The sequence below is a fragment of the Alosa pseudoharengus genome, unplaced genomic scaffold (genome assembly GCF_046254945.1).
Source record: "Alosa pseudoharengus isolate Yale_2024_CS ecotype anadromous, Long Island Sound unplaced genomic scaffold, YU_APseudo_1.1 YU_APseudo_1.1_scf_1, whole genome shotgun sequence".
In the NCBI taxonomy this organism is placed as follows: domain Eukaryota; kingdom Metazoa; phylum Chordata; class Actinopteri; order Clupeiformes; family Clupeidae; genus Alosa; species Alosa pseudoharengus.
In genome coordinates, this window is record NW_027468564.1 from 43,011,100 (window position 1) to 43,027,484 (window position 16,385).

Below are 16,385 nucleotides of genomic sequence, written 5' to 3' on the forward strand. Positions count from 1 at the left end.
AGAAATAAACTGGTTTGCCGTATTTGACACCTGTAGCTGAGTGTAGCTGAGTGTGTGTTGCTGTAGCTTCCTGGATGTGTGAGGTCGTTTCAGGTTTTTTCACTTGAAGGTTTCTGGATGTGTGAGGTAATTTCACTCCGACCCCATATTTGCAAAGCCTAGTTTAATAGGTCATAGCTCAGACAGGACTTTGTAGGGTCACACCAATTACTTCACAACATTTGCACATTTAATAAATACATGTGATGGAAACAGACTTATCTGAGGTTAATTTAAGCCTTGACCTTGCTGATCATAAACAGGGTGCAGTATACCTGTGCACCGCAGGTAGAACCAACAAGTGTTTGGACTTCCTAAAGCTGAGGTTACCCAGCAGTGTTGAGCAGTGTTTAAAATTCTCCCTTGACAGGGATTCTCAACCCTGCTCCCTTTCTACTCATCAGCAGCACATTGTATGCAAAAAAAAAATTAAAATTTCTCAAATGACGTTGGCGCAAAGTCATGAAAGTGTCAATAAATGTTGGTAGTGGAATAGGATAGAACAGACCTCATTAATAGCATAAACAACAAGAGTCCCTCTCCTGTCGCGCACACACTTTCCGCACATGGAACATGAATCCATCACTACAGACCAGGGTTCACAACTGTTATTGACAGTAAAGGCCTAGTCACAATCAGTATAAGCTGTGGGCAATTAATCCAAGCACCATTTACCCCTTACAGTATTACACCTCAACACATGTTAAAAACTGTTGTTTTCAGACACACATATTACACATTGCACTTCACTACATCTCCTCAAAAAATTGGAATTACTAAACAGACATCTCTAATACCATCACAACACAACTAACAATTACATTCAGTGGATTAATCTCTTGATAATTTCTCCAATTAATCAGTTAGTTGTTTGATCAATGAAATGTGAGAAAATTATGAAAATGCTTAACGTGGTTTAATGTACCTAAACCACGATCAACCATTAGGCCTACCAAATTTCTCTGTCATATTGAACCTGATGACCACTGAAAAATTAAAATTTATCCAACCCAAAAGTTGCAAGCTTTTCACTTCATATTCATGTGACAAATGTTAGTAATATTAGCCATTTTGTTGTGTTATATAACATTATTATGTGATTTGCAAAATATAGCTATTTATGTAATTTGACTACATTTCCCATGACGTACACCGTTCACTTCAATCGTGCCTACCACGAGTTCGCTGAAATTTGTAGTTCACTGAAGCACAAGTTGAAGTTCATTATCATGTAGGCTACTCATTAAATTATTTATCAGTATTTACATTTATTGTGCTGAAGAGACAACAGAATATTAATGAAAAATAACTTGGAAATTGGAGTACTAATATGATAATATTGTAACGATTTGATAGCAAACCACACAGTTGTCCAATCAAAAGGTTTATTCACTGGGAACGAGAGCCGGGACACAGATAGACCAAGACACAGAACACAATGCAAACAGGGCAGGTCAAGCACGCACACACACTACACATACAGGGGAGGACGCAGCCTCCCACACAAAAAGGATCACACACGAGGGAGAACTAAAAGGGAAACATGTCACAATAAAGACGCTAACATTACACTTATAACTTAGGAGAATAACGACATAAACCCCCCAAATGTTCACTCTCGTATCCCAGGATCCCCTGCGCGGGAGAACGCGAACACTGTCTTTTTGCGCCGACGTTACAATATGAATAAAATCAGCCTGGGAAACTTTACATGAATTGACCAATCACAGGACATCTCGTTTTGATATATAAACCCATGCATGACACGCAATCAGTCCTTGCATGCAATCATTGCTTATTGGCAAAGTTATACAGCGATTGTTGCCTTTATTCTGAAAACTATCAGCGTTCGACATTCTGAGCTAAAAAAGTGTTTGTTTTGCATGTCTGTATTCTATTTTTACGTGATACAGTCCTATTCTATGCGATGCATTGTGTTGTTCATTTTGTGTAACGTTAACTGTTTGTTAGGATTCAACGCACGGCAGGCTAGCGAAATTAACGTGGTTGCTGATGTGATACACTAAATTATGCAAAAATGCACTGATGAAGTTGTAGTTTGTGATGTTTTTTTTTCATTTAAAATCTATACTGCTTCCTAACACAAATTGCACAAGTAGCCAACATATTATTTTGTACATGCATTTGATCAAGGTTTGCTGTGGCAGATGGCAACACGTGTACTGAGCTAACGTTATTTGGCAGGTCATGTTATTATACCATCAGCAGGAAAATGCCACAGTAACACATCATTTATCTGCATTGTTTTTCATGGAATGTTTTCAAAAAATACATTGATGCACTAAATTAAATATGCAACTTCTCGTGACAGAAAATATGTGTGGAGAGCGTCACTTGGTACCATACATGTACCATACTATTTTCCCAGAGGCATCTCCAGGGATGAAGGTGAGATAATCAAATTTATGAACCTATGTAGATGTTATATTTACATTATGTCTTTCTCTTTGAACACCAGAAATGTGTTTGACTCTGCCTGCCTCGGTCCTATTTCTAGCATGCACGCATTTTCGGCGCAGGTTGCATGTGCATGGTGTGAGCGTGGCCTGAGCGTCTCGGCTGCGTTGCAGACAGTTACCAAAAGTAACTGGATAAAATTGGATAATTACAGTTTCATGCACTGTACTGTTCTTCCTAGACTTCTTATTACAGTGCATGCAAATGCACTGTATTGTTATCTGATTTTCTTCTTCCGACTTATTTTTATTATTATTATTATTATTATTATTATTATTATAGGCCCTAATTTGACTTGAACCACTTATCGTAGAAACTTGATTCAAATTCTGTTGACCAGTCCTGAACCCGCGAATGTCCACGGTTCGTGTGACTCCAAAGTGTTTGTCTCAGGGACTTCACGGACCCTGAGGCATTGTGATCCGTCTGCCTGGTCAGTGGTAAGTGAATGTTCCTAAACATTGAGTCATAGCAGTTGTGGAAGCAGCACTAAGTGTTACATGTACATGTACACAAAGGTTGGCTTAAGGTTGGCCGTTAAGATGTAGGCTATAACAAAAGTTGAACAGAACAAAGATGTGTATATCATACATTATCTGCTGAAATATGAATCATGTAGGTTAAACACGGTGTATAAATGTGTATATGATGCATTATCTGCTGAAATATGAATCATGTAGGTTAAACACGGTGTGAAGGAGACTGTGGCAGAGCTTCAGTTCAGGGAGATGTGTGGTGTAAGTGCAACAACTTTATTAGCTTTACGTTTATAAGTGCTATTCTTAATTAACTTTACTTTTGTAAATGCTGTACAGTTTCTAACTCTAATCTGCTGGAATTTTCAGGGACTGAGTGGAGGTGTGAGGTGCCATATTGAAGGTGTTGATGTCCCCTGCTACCCTAAGGCACTTCTGCAGTCCAGAGGTCCAGATTCAGTAGGTGCTGTGTCTGGTGATGGTGTGCGTGGGCATGTGCGTCATGGTAAACGTGTCCGGCGTGGTCGTGTGAGGGAAAGGCCAAGTGGAGGTTTGTGTGTGTGTCCCCGTAGTGGGAGACGTTTGTGGTGTCGGAAAAGTGGTGGTCTAAGTGACGGAGGCAGGAAAAGTGTCATTGACATTGGTCAGACAGGTTTTATGAGTAGTGTCAAGGAGTTGTCATTTGGAGTGGATGAGTTGTTGGGAGAGATCCTGGCTGCTGACGTGAATTTGAGTTGTGGGCCTGATATACCAGTAGTTAGCCCAGTGTATGAACATAAATTGAAAGGTGGATCAAAGTGTTATGGACGTATGCATAGAAAACAGCCAATAGACTATGTACATGTGTCGGAGACAATTAAACAGCTTTTGAAAAATAACAGTATAGACCAGAAAGGGTTTGGGAGCTAGTTGCCAAGTCTCTAAACTGGCCACATGGTCGTTCCTCTGACCTAAAAATAAGTGCTTTTCTCCTACGAGTCATATGGAAGGAGAATCGCCAAAATGTAAGAAATCTTGTGAATAGTGACATTAACACAGCTGATGAAAAGCAGTCTTAACCGTGTAATCCTGAAGAGTTTGCATCAAATGATGATTTAGTAGGCTCTGGTTCAGGTACTGATGCTGGTATAGGTCCTGATTGTCTAGAGAGCGCCAACTTGTTACACAATGGCAAAGTTGGGGACAACTTAGATAATAACAGTAGTTGTGACGGCACCAACGATTTTGTTATAGATAGCAGTGGCAGTTGTGATGAGTGTTACCTTATGAAGGAAAGTGAAGTGGCAGAATAGGAACATGTAGATGTAGATGACAAGCTAGCGAGTCGAATCAGTGAAGAAACTTTAAATACTGTATTAGGACAAGAATCCTCTTTAGGTACATTTACATATAAGTTAGAAGAGAAAGTAGTATTTACATTAGAAAGACATGAGTGGGAAAAAGTTTATAGATGTAATGATGATGTTAGTTGTTCCGAAATAACAACTGGGTGAATGTATTTGCAGGGAAATTAAAGGAGTCTAATCCTTATTGTGTGTTAATGTTTAAACAACATTACTTCAGCAAGGCTAGAAATTCAGCTTCGCCGTTCCTTACCATTTCTGCTTACTGTGCACATAAATCATGCCCCGTTACCGTTAGTATAACCATGGAAACAAAACATGATCTTAAATGTAATGTGAGATATGCAGGGAATGTTAATCATGTACCATCTGTGAAGGCACGGCCATTCCGAGGCACAAAGCGTAAAAACCTAGCTAAGCATCTGCAGTCAATGAAACCTTATGAAATGTACTTAAATCTTTTAGGTAATGCAGACAAAAGGTCGCTGTCAGCCTATAACAGAACCAGTGTAGGGTCATGCAGTAACAGCAAACCTATCAGTGGCATTAATGATTAGTGAGGAACACACGAAGTGCCATAGAACATCTGTTAGTAAGCCTCCAAGAGTATGAACGAAAGATACTTTGTAGATGTAGATCGTAGTAAAAAACAGTGCAAGAATCAATATTTTGCCCCTCTTCTGTTTGATAATTTTATCCCCTCAATACCAATCTGGTCCAATATTTTGCAAAGAAATCTATGTAAATATAAATCTTCAAAACTGACACAACGTCTGTGTGTGAGGTATCATTTAAGAACACAAAGGTGTTATATTTTAAAAATGAGAAGTTCAGAATAGATGAAGCTGTTGAGAAATTATTTGTGATGTACAGGGCTCGTGAGCGATATTTTTGTGATAAGTTAAGAATAAATGTATAAAAACACAAGTGACCATCCCTCCGCCAACAGAAGGTTGGAATAAGAAAGATCAAATGCCCGATAAACTAAAAAAGTCGTTCCAGAGCCCCCCAAAAGGTAAATTTATGTTCTTAAACAGTAAAACTAATAACAGTTGTCCTCAAACAGAGTTAGTGAGTGTAGTGTCAAAAATAGAAAATTCAGCTAGTAATTGTTGGTTTAATGCTGTAACACAGGCGTTCTTGCATCTACAATGCTTTCAGAAAGCAGTACTCAGAAATGCAGAGCAACCCATACATGGTAATATACCTTGGTCATATGTTAATCTTCTTAGTACAATAATAAAAAATACAGGTAGAGTAGTGCGAATGTCAGAGATAATTCCAGTCTTAGAGGACCTATCAAAGTGTTTCACGCAACTACAATTTTACAAACAAAATGACGTAATGGACTTAGTGTATCCAGTTGTAGGCTGGTGTAGAGACTTAGGTCTAGTGAACGACTTTACATTCACAGGTGAATGCAATCTATGCAAGGACTTACAGTAAGTATTTCCTGTGCTCTTACTGTAAACATGCATGAGGCAGGAAGCATAGATGAAATAGTGCAAAATAAATTAGAAGAACAATTGAGAGCGTTGCTTTGTAGTGTGTGTAGTAGTAGCAGCGGGGTAGTACTTGGCATGACACCAGACATTTTAATTATAACTCTTCCAAGAGCTCAGCTTAAGTCAGTATTAAGAAAGTCATTTTCATGTGGACAGTATTTAACTGTAGGTGTAAACGAGAATAATTCTGTGGTGTTTACAAAGAAGTCTGTTATCAGTCACAGAGGCCAGTTTAATAGTGGGCATTATTGGACTGTGGTATATGATGGTACTAGCTGTACAAAGGTGAATGACACCTCTATAACCAAGGAGTCTCTGAACTCAGCCATAGTCGGGAAAAGTGGAGTGGTGTACATTTTCGAGAATAATTCAGTTTGTGAAGACAACAGTGCAGTTGACAGTGCAGTTGAAAGTAGTGCAGATGAGAGGGATGAAAGCATTGAAGCACCTCAAAGCCATGTCAAGACCACCACAGTTCTTAGTTGCCTATTTCAGCTGTTAATGTCTTCCTGTTCAGGTTACCATAGATCAGTGGAAGACTTAGATAGAGCGAGCAAACTGACGGTGTCAGCTGCTCTGACTGAAACATATAATGCACTGTTGAATTGTAATAGTCAGGTTATTGAAGAGTGTAACATGAAGAGGGAATTTGTGCTATTGAACAGTTATGTCAGGAAACATTCAAAGCCACAAACCTTCTTAGAAATAATTTTGAGGTGCAAAAGATGCATGTGTTCCGTTGTGCAGTGTGTGGACATAGAGCAGTGTCTAATGTGAAAGACAGTGTAGCGTTATTAGTCAGAACTACTGTAGATCTTCAGGATGTTCAAACTGTTTTAAGTAGTTCTGCCATTAGTGAACAAAGTAGATGTAAAGTATGTAGCGGCAATGGATTAAGTGAGGAAGTATTTGTTATCCATTTGCCAGAGAGTCTTATAGTGGGAATCGATAGTCCATGTAGTTCTTTTGAAGATAGTTTTACAGTTAGCACAATTTTTAAGAAATATACATATACACTATCTGGCGTGATATTGTGTCTAGAGAAGATGCCACATTTGATGTTAGTTAGACTGGATAGGCAGACTGGAAGATTATATATTGGAGTTGATTCAAATGAAAATATATCATGGGAACAACTTTCGGAATTGATAGCTGGTAGCAGCTCAGTTTTTACAATTTTTAATAGAAATTCAGAAGAATGTGTGTTAGATTGTAATGTATTTACAGAGAATCACATTTGTACACAAACATGTCAGGTCACCCAATATAATTCAATGGTAGTAAATTCCGATGTCCAGAGAGTTTTATGTAATTTAAGTGCAGCGGACTTGAGGTGTTTAACTGTTAACTCCAGTTGGTTAAATGACTCCGTTATTGATAATTACATACGCTCTCTGATAAATGAAGTTGGACATGCAAACATTCTTGGGGTACCAGCAACATTTGTTACCCAAGGTCTTGGTAGTTTATATGTTAGCAATTATGACTGGATGCCTTCAACACCCAGAAGTGGCAGGAACTGGTGGGGTTATCATACCATTGTTATTCCTATTAATGTTAATGGTAATCACTGGGTATGTGCAGCTATTTATATTAGTAAAAAAGAGCAAGTAGATGGGGTTGTGGACCTACATATTGATGTAATGGACTCTTTGACTACACGCAGTAGCACAATTAGAGAACATCTTAGTTCTTTGCAAAGGTATCTAGTCTGTCAGTACTTAGTGCGTTATGGAGAAGTAGTTAATGTTCGATTTATTCAAAGCAATGTCAATGAGTGCATTGAGTTTATTAAACAGAGAGATGGAAGTAGTTGCAGATTGTATGTATGTCTGTTTGCCAAACAAGTTATTTTAAGAACAAATAATATCACAGGCAATTCTGAGGAAATGCGCAAAATAATTCTTAACGATATGGGAATACAGTAGTATTAGATCGTAAACAGCCACTGGAGTATTACAGGGGTGTGATTGGCAAAGGTAAAAAAAGGAAAATATACGTAGCACGGAGTACCCCCCCCCCACACACACACACTCCCCCGATGTAAAGAATTAAATAAAAGTTTTACTCAGTAAGAGACTCGATAAAATCTTTAGCCTCTTGTGGAGTGTTGAAAAAGTGGCTTGCTCCTCCACACGTTGCTTTCAGCTTAGCAGGGTAAAGGAGAAAGGTGCGGAAGTTGCTGTAGAGCATTCATTGAAGCAGAAAAGGTCAGCCTGCGTCTGGAAGTTTGTGTGCTGTAATCTGGGGTAAAGCGAATAGCCATCCCATCCACACTCATTTTTCTTGCGGTGCTTAAGATCCTATCTCTGTCGGTGAAACGTAGCAGCTTCAACAGGAGAGTACAGGGAATGGTTTTGCCGTTAGCGTTCTCCTTAGCTGCGCCTACCCGATGTGCACGCATTATTTCAACAGAACCCAGCTCTGGAAACCACTTTGGGATAGCGCTAAACAGATAGCTGAGCGGATTTAACGTTTCCGTGTTTTCAGGGATCCCATGCACCCGTATATTGTCTCTATGTGATCTGTCTTCCATGTCAATTATCTTATCTTCCAGATTGGCACACATTGACTTTAGCCTGCTCAGCGATGCAGATAGATGGTTGTCGACTTCAGTCAGGCGCTTTTCACTTTCCTCCATGTATTCCATACACTTCGAAGTGTCTGTCCGCATGGTCACCATTTCACTCCTAAATTCTGCCACTTGTTCAGCCACCATGGCATGTTTTAGCTGTTTTAGCTTGTGTTTTAGCTATCCTCCACAAACATAGGGATAGCCTCCTGCTGAGGCCAGAGTCATCCAGAGCAACTGACAGATCAGGCATCTGCCTCTGGCCCTTGAGGGGTGTTGACATTATCGGGGTTTGGGATAAATCCTGTGTGAAGGATTTATAGCCCTCAGCCGGAAAACGGATGGGGCTGAGGCGCCCAATCTCTTTGACAGGATCGGCTGGATCGCCTTTGCTCGTCAGCAAGTTAGGACAGGGTTGACAAAGGAATTTGCTGGTTGGTGCTACATAAGGGTTTTGCATTTTGTGTGCATATGCTGCTGATTGGATCATAAACGGCCACAGCAGCGAATAGCATTGACTTGAAGAGTTTCATAGTAACCACTTTAACTGACGAATGACTTGAAGAGTTTGTTAGTATTTGTAGGTTTCCCAGGTTGAACTCAGGAACTCAGACTCCAAGGTTTTGCATTTTGTGTGACTTGAAGTGTCATAGTAACCACCTTCATTGACGACTCCTCACAGCATAGGCTTCCGCACGGCCCTCCAAGGGGCATGGTTGAAGGTTATGTCTATGTACTGTGCAAGTGGATGCTTCCTTACCTTCTGGCCGAAGTACATAGACTGGGTGGTTGTCTCGGTCCCAACCCGCCCCCCCCACCCCACAAAAAAAAACAACAAACAAAAAAAAATCAATGCAGTGTTCTACTGCAGTGTTCTACTGTTTCTTTCACTGACAGATCATGTTCTGATGTGTCTTTCACACCCCGCACCAAAAATATTAATTCATGTTTGTTACAGTATTTTAACCCTCAAAGGTGTGGGTTTTTGAACATTCTGTTCCACAACAATTGAAGGATAAACAAGTGTGTTTGAATTCAATGAACCCAGATAACCTTTTTTTTTTACTGATTTTTTTTTATCAAAGATAGTCAGCATAAACAAGTATCCATTACAGTAAGAACACAGATATTCTTTAGGACATTCATTTGTAAACATTTCCGTCGGTACACCTTTAAGGGTTAAGACTACATTTTATGTCTGATTTAATGTGAATTACTAATTCCTTATATCTGGGTCATTCTCACCAAATGTTGCTTCTCTCTCTCTCTCTCTCTCTCTCTCTGTCTATATACAGTATATACTGACAGATCAGGGGCCTCATTTATAAAAGGGTTGCGTAGAAACCATCCTTCATCTGATCTTAGATCACTTCTGAAATGATCGTACGTGTGATTCAGAGAAAACGAACGTACGCACAAAAAAACGTGCGTACGCCACCCTTCCAGATGTGCCCATTATAAATCACAAATGAACGTCAACTTGTGCGCAGCCGGATGGTTTTAGGTCTCTGCCTTGTAAACACCCCCTCATCAATATCATTAGCATATGTTTTAATGAAATCAATGGCCTAAAAGCTGTAGCTTATGTAAAATTATATATTGAAAACATTGTATAGGCCTAGCCTATGCCATCTGATGTTAACTAGCCTATATGCGTCAGTTCGAATAGCTTACCTAATTATGTTTTTTCCAGCAAAGCTTTCTGGAAAGAGATCGTATGCATCCATGTCCATTGTCCTCTGCTCGCTTTCATTCCTTTTGCTTGCAGTAATGTGAATAATCAACATTTCACATGTTTGTAAGTAAGCTAGGCCTACTTTGTAGAAAAAAAAATGGGTAGGCCTAGCTTATGAAGGAAAGACCTCTAGGCCTATATAATCCTGTACGTTATGGTACAGTAGGCTACTGTACGTTTCCAATATGACCCAGGGTAATATGCTGATTTAGCCTACAAAACAGAGGACTAAATTATAAGCGTGATATGTCATGTAGGCTTAACGTTTCTTTTAGGGTAGGCTATGTTTTTGCTGAAAAAGTAGCCTAGTTCGCCGGTCATTTTTCATTCATTTTGCATATCTTTGCTATCATTTTCTTTGTCCAATGGCGCTTTGGGGGGGTTGATTGTAACACTCTGCTGTCCGGGCTCTACTCCTCCCGCTCCTTAGCGTTGTCTTTAGTCCGCCTGGCAGACCTGATTTTTTTCTGTTGAGCAAAAAAAAATGTATTCAGCTGATTTTTACTCCTCTCCAATGTAGAAATAAAGGGGAAAAAATGTATTTAATAAATCATGTCTTTATTACTGTTTTTTAATGTCCATTACAATGGACGCCTCGACTAAATAGGTGTAAAATGACATGAGGACTTAGGGAAAAAACACTGTTTTATTTATTATTATTAAAAAGTAATAGTCACATATGACAAACATTTGGAACTGGATGTTTGCATGTGTCTAAATGTTTTTATATGTCTATGAGCAGGTCAAAACATGCACATTAACTAATGTGCCAGATTGCGTCCACACAATACCTGTGGTGCTAGTACAAAATGTTTAGCAGTTTTCAATATACACACACAGTTTGCGTGGTTTTTTGCATTTTGCACTGTTGTTTTCACAGTCTTGTTAACTGAACTGTTAAATTGAATTTTTTAATTACATGTTCCAATACGGAACACCGGGGGTATGTTTGCAACATATTTGTTTGTGTATATGGAGGGAATGTGCTTTACTAAAGTGTGTGTGCTCATTTTACTAAATTGTGCGCTCAATTTTATAAATCGTGTGCTTGTTTTACTAAACAGTGTGTTTATTTTACTACATTGTGGGCTCATTTGCTAAATTGCACTCATTTTATTTCATCACATTCTCATTTTAATTTTTGGAAAAAGCACACAATTTAGTAAAATAGGTGTACTTTTTAATAAAACGAGAGCACGATTTAGTAAAATGAACACACTGTACTGTAGTTAAACGAGCGCACAATACACAAAAATGTGTGCACAATCTAGTATAACGTGCGCACAATTTAGTAAAGCGAGCACATGATTTAGTAAAATGAGTGTGTTTTCTCAATACATAGAAAATCTTGCAATGACACCCTCCAGGAGATGTCATTGCAAGATTGTTTTTGTATATCAAGATAATATACGCTCGTTTTGCTGAATTAAGCACTTATTTTACTAAGAGTGCGTTTGTAAATTGCCACTCCAAGCGCTCTGAGCCAACTAAAACTTTTAACCGTTCGTAAATTTGGACCGAGGGTGGAATTATCGTTCGTTTATTCAAAGTGTCACACTCTCAGAGCATCCAGAGCGTACTCTGGGTACTGTTATACTAACAAGAATAGATTGTAATATGGTTAGTACGGAACCCTAGAGCAGTCATTGCAAGATATTTTTTGGTATATATCCAGAAAACGTATGCTCATTTTACTAAATTGTGTGCACATATGGCTAAATCATGCGCTTGTTATACTAAATAGTGCACTCTTTTTACTAAATTTAGTAAACATACGCACAATTTAGTAAAACGTGCACACAATATATTAAAATGTTATGTAAAATGTAATAAACTAGTTTTTTGAACTTCAGAGAGCTATTCTATTTTCAGTGTCAGATTGAATTTACGAACGCACCCTAAATCGTGCACTCATTTTACTACATAGTGTGCTCGTCTACTAAATCACTTTTTAGTAAATAGTGCACTCATTGTACTAAAATGTGCACTCATTGTACAAAAAAATAGCACAATTTGACTAAATGAGCCCACCATTTAGCAAAATGGACACACTATTTAGTAAACCGAGCACACATTTGACTGAATTCAGTGCACAATCTAATAAAATGAGAGCACGATTTAGTAAAAATGACGACACAATTTAGTAAAATGACGACACATTTTAGTAAAATGATTGCACATTCATCCAAAATAGCTGAAATAAATAAAAAATGCATTCAAAATTATAGCTTGGGTCTTGAGGATATGTCAGAACATTGCCTGGTGAGTGCCTAAATGAGTGTTGGCTAACATCTCCCAACACCTGATGTCCATTGGGATGGACATTAAACTTTGAAAAAATCCTGTACTACACTGTTATGAAATATATTCAAACTAACTTCAAATATCATCACCTGCAATGGTTAGAATTATACTGAGGGCAAATTGGTTAGGCTATCATAAACATAAATTCATATTTATGAGGGGAAAAATGTGTTTACTCCTGTTCCTATCTAGCTTCAGAGCCATGCTTGTCTTGTCTGATGTCTGAAGTGCTCTCAGATCAAGTTACAGGCCCTAACTGCATTCTGATTGGGTCATCAGGATCCAATCAGTTACAAAGCATAATTAAAATGGTGAAATCACAGATTTTCATTGGTCTAGACCCAAAAATATGTCATGTCCATTCCAATGGACGTGGGGTCTGAAAGGGTTTGTCCTTTATTGTTTGCTTTAGGCTTACCTTTATATTTCATCCTACATTATTCAACTCACGTATTGTCATCTGATCTTGGGCACTGCCAGTCAAAAAAAGCAAACAGGTGCGCGCTCTGCACCTCTTTACGCAACACTAAATATGAAGATGCCCTGCTTTCAGAGGATAACTTCCGTCCCTTGGTTGTGTAGGCTATATATGATATAAAATATCTATAGCCTACATTGTATAGCTTACAGTCAAATATTACCTTTCTGTTACGAAGCTGGGAATAGGCCTATGAGCGCAAATTAGGATTTAGTGGAGGCTAAACGCGAGTAAACGCAGTTTATCCACCTCTGAAATTTCAGAAATAGAGTTTAGGCCTACCCACCTCTTATTAGAGTTTATCCACCTCTCAAAAACGTTTATTCACTTTTAACATTCAAAACTGTATGATCAAATACTATCCTATATTCCCAATACTGCACAATAACCTCCAACATTATCAAACTGTTCGAATGCCTTTTTGAATGCCTTCCTCTCCAAAACGAGGGTAATTGGACATTTGATGGTCAATATTAGATTGGTGAGAACACTAAATATACTAGATCACCTGTAAGAATGTTTCAATTAGGCTATTCTATCGTAGGTCTTGGTGTTTTTTTTTTAGATATCGTGAAATAAGTATACGTCTTTTCACTTTCTTAAGTGGGCTATAGTTCTCATTAGCAGTTTTATGCCAAACCATGAAACATTAAGCTGCGTCCAAAAACGTCTTTAAAAATCTTCTGATATTGATCATGCATATGGCAAAGTAAGACATGAGATCGTTGGTCTTGGAATTTTGAAAATGCATCGCACTTGGACCTCAGATTACTTGCAGTACCCCGGCATTACCACAAGGAAATGGTCATACGTCAAGTTTGAACCTGACGTGGAGATAAGCACTTTTCCACGTCAAAGACGGTTTTTATAAATCTGAGCGTTGGCATGGATTTGAGCGTACGCACGGTCTAAGATCAAATCTGTGCGTAAGAACGCTTTATAAATGAGGCCCCAGGCGTCTGCCTCTGGCCTTTGAGGTGGGTTGACATTATTGGGGGAAATCCTGTATGAAGGATTTATAGCCTCATCCTGTGACAGGATCAGGTGCATCACCTTTGCTGCTCATCATGTAAACTACTCTGGTTTTAGTCTAGACTTTAAAACAATATTTACAAAAATGGATATATACAATATACACAATTTATGTCGAAGAAAAACGCTTAGACAATCCGTCATGTCCCTACGTTAAAATACCACTATGGTATCAGTATGTCTTTCAGTTTTGGTATCAGTATTTACTGATATACTGGTATCGGTATTTCTTTCAGTTTTAAGAAGCTGGCTGGCTTGTTGGTGCGTAAAACTCTTAAAATGTAATCGGAGGGAAGGCAGAAGGGTCTCAGTACGGCCTGTACTGGGCACGGCAGGTGTGCTGCGGGGTCTAATGGCGTGTGTGTTGCTTCTCTCTCTCTCTCTGTATATATTATGGTGCATCATTTGCCCCAATTTTGGAAATTCAACTTGTACCCAATTTTAAAATGTGACAATACTAATGAAAAGAAAATGTGTAGAATAATAGCTGGATTGAATAGTATCTAAGGGGTCCACCAAGCCTCTAAAGTTGCTTCTTAGCAGAGCCTGTATCCCCGGTCTGGAACAATCAGTTTTTCGTAAATAACTTCCAAAACAATGCATTTAGGCCTACAGTGTCAATGAAAGTTGAATATAAATGTGGCTATTGCACATCTTTTGGTACCAGTCTGATATCTCTAGCTTCATTGGTTTCTTTGTCCCAATATCTATAAAAAGCAGATGTGAAGGTAGTCCAGTCATGGTCTTATATGAAAATCCTTATGAAAAACCACCATATGATGTTGATGTTTTAACATCAAAGAGCACACACTCTTTACTCTCTTTTCATGTTTACATTTCTTTTATGTTACATTTCATGTTTACATTTCTTTCATGTTAGCATTCACATGTACATAGACAATTTGTACAGCAAATCCGGTTTGGGACCTTTTTGAAAGTCCTCCAAAATTCTGGAGTTCTGGAGTTGAATAAACAAATAATATGAATAAAGTAATATGAAAAAAAGATATCTTGACATATCCTCTTAAAAATAAATCCGGTTTGGGACCTTTTTCAAACTCCTCCAAAATTCTCTACATATTCAGAATATATGTATTGTACTGTAATAGTATGACAAAAAGATATCTTGAGTCATGATAGATAAACAACCCAACCGTTGTTTATAATCATTAAACAGAAAACGTTTTATATATAATCGGTATCTGTAAACAGTCGGTATCGGTAAACAGGTCTCTGACTTCCTTTCACAGAACAACCTTCTGGATCCAAATCAGTCTGGGTTCAAAAGCGGCCACTCTACCGAAACGGCTCTGCTGTCTGTAACAGAAGCCTTAAAAGAAGCCAGGGCGACCGCTCGGTCATCAGTACTCATTCTGCTTGACTTATCGGCTGCCTTTGACACGGTTAATCACCGCATCCTTCTCTCTATACTCGCTAACATGGGAATCTCCGGTTCTGCTCTCTCCTGGTTTGAATCCTACCTCACAGGACGCTCGTTTAACGTATCATGGCTTGGTCAGCTATCTGCACCTCACCATCTCACCACAGGGGTCCCCCAGGGCTCAGTACTGGGCCCCCTTCTCTTTGCTATCTACACCACCTCCTTGGGACAGATTATCCGTTCGCATGGCTTCTCATACCACTGCTATGCAGACGACACACAGCTCTATCTGTCCTTTCCACCTGATGACCCCTTGGTTTCAGCACGGATCTCGGATTGCCTCTCAGACATAGCTACATGGATGAAGGCACACCACCTCCAGCTGAACCTCTCAAAGACTGAACTGCTGGTCCTCCCAGCTAAACCTACCATACACCACGACATCAACATCAAATTTGACTCTCTGTCTGTTTCACCTACCAGGACTGCAAGAAATCTAGGAGTTGTTCTCGACAACCAACTAAACTTCTCAGATCATGTTGCCTCAGTCGCCCGGTCATGCCGTTTCGCACTCTACAATATACGGAAAATCAGGACTTACTTAAATCAAGATGCCACCCAACTTCTGGTTCAGGCAATAGTTATCTCACGACTCGACTACTGCAACGCGCTCCTGACAGGTCTCCCAGCCTGCGCAGTGAAACCACTTCAGATGATCCAGAACGCGGCGGCGCGCCTGGTCTACAACCAACCCAAGAGGGCACATGTTACCCCGCTACTCATCCAGCTACATTGGCTACCTATGGCGGCCCGCATCAAATTCAAGGCTCTAACGCTTGCCTACAAAGTAATCTCCGGTTCTGCTCCCACCTACTTGAATGCCTTCATACAGATATACGCTACCTCCAGACCGCTGCGCTCCTCAGACGAACGACGTCTAGCTCTACCTCCGGTACGCTCAGGCCAATCCAAACTTTTCTCATCTGTTGTTCCTCGCTGGTGGAACACACTGCCAGTTCCTACAAGGGCAGGGACATCCCTC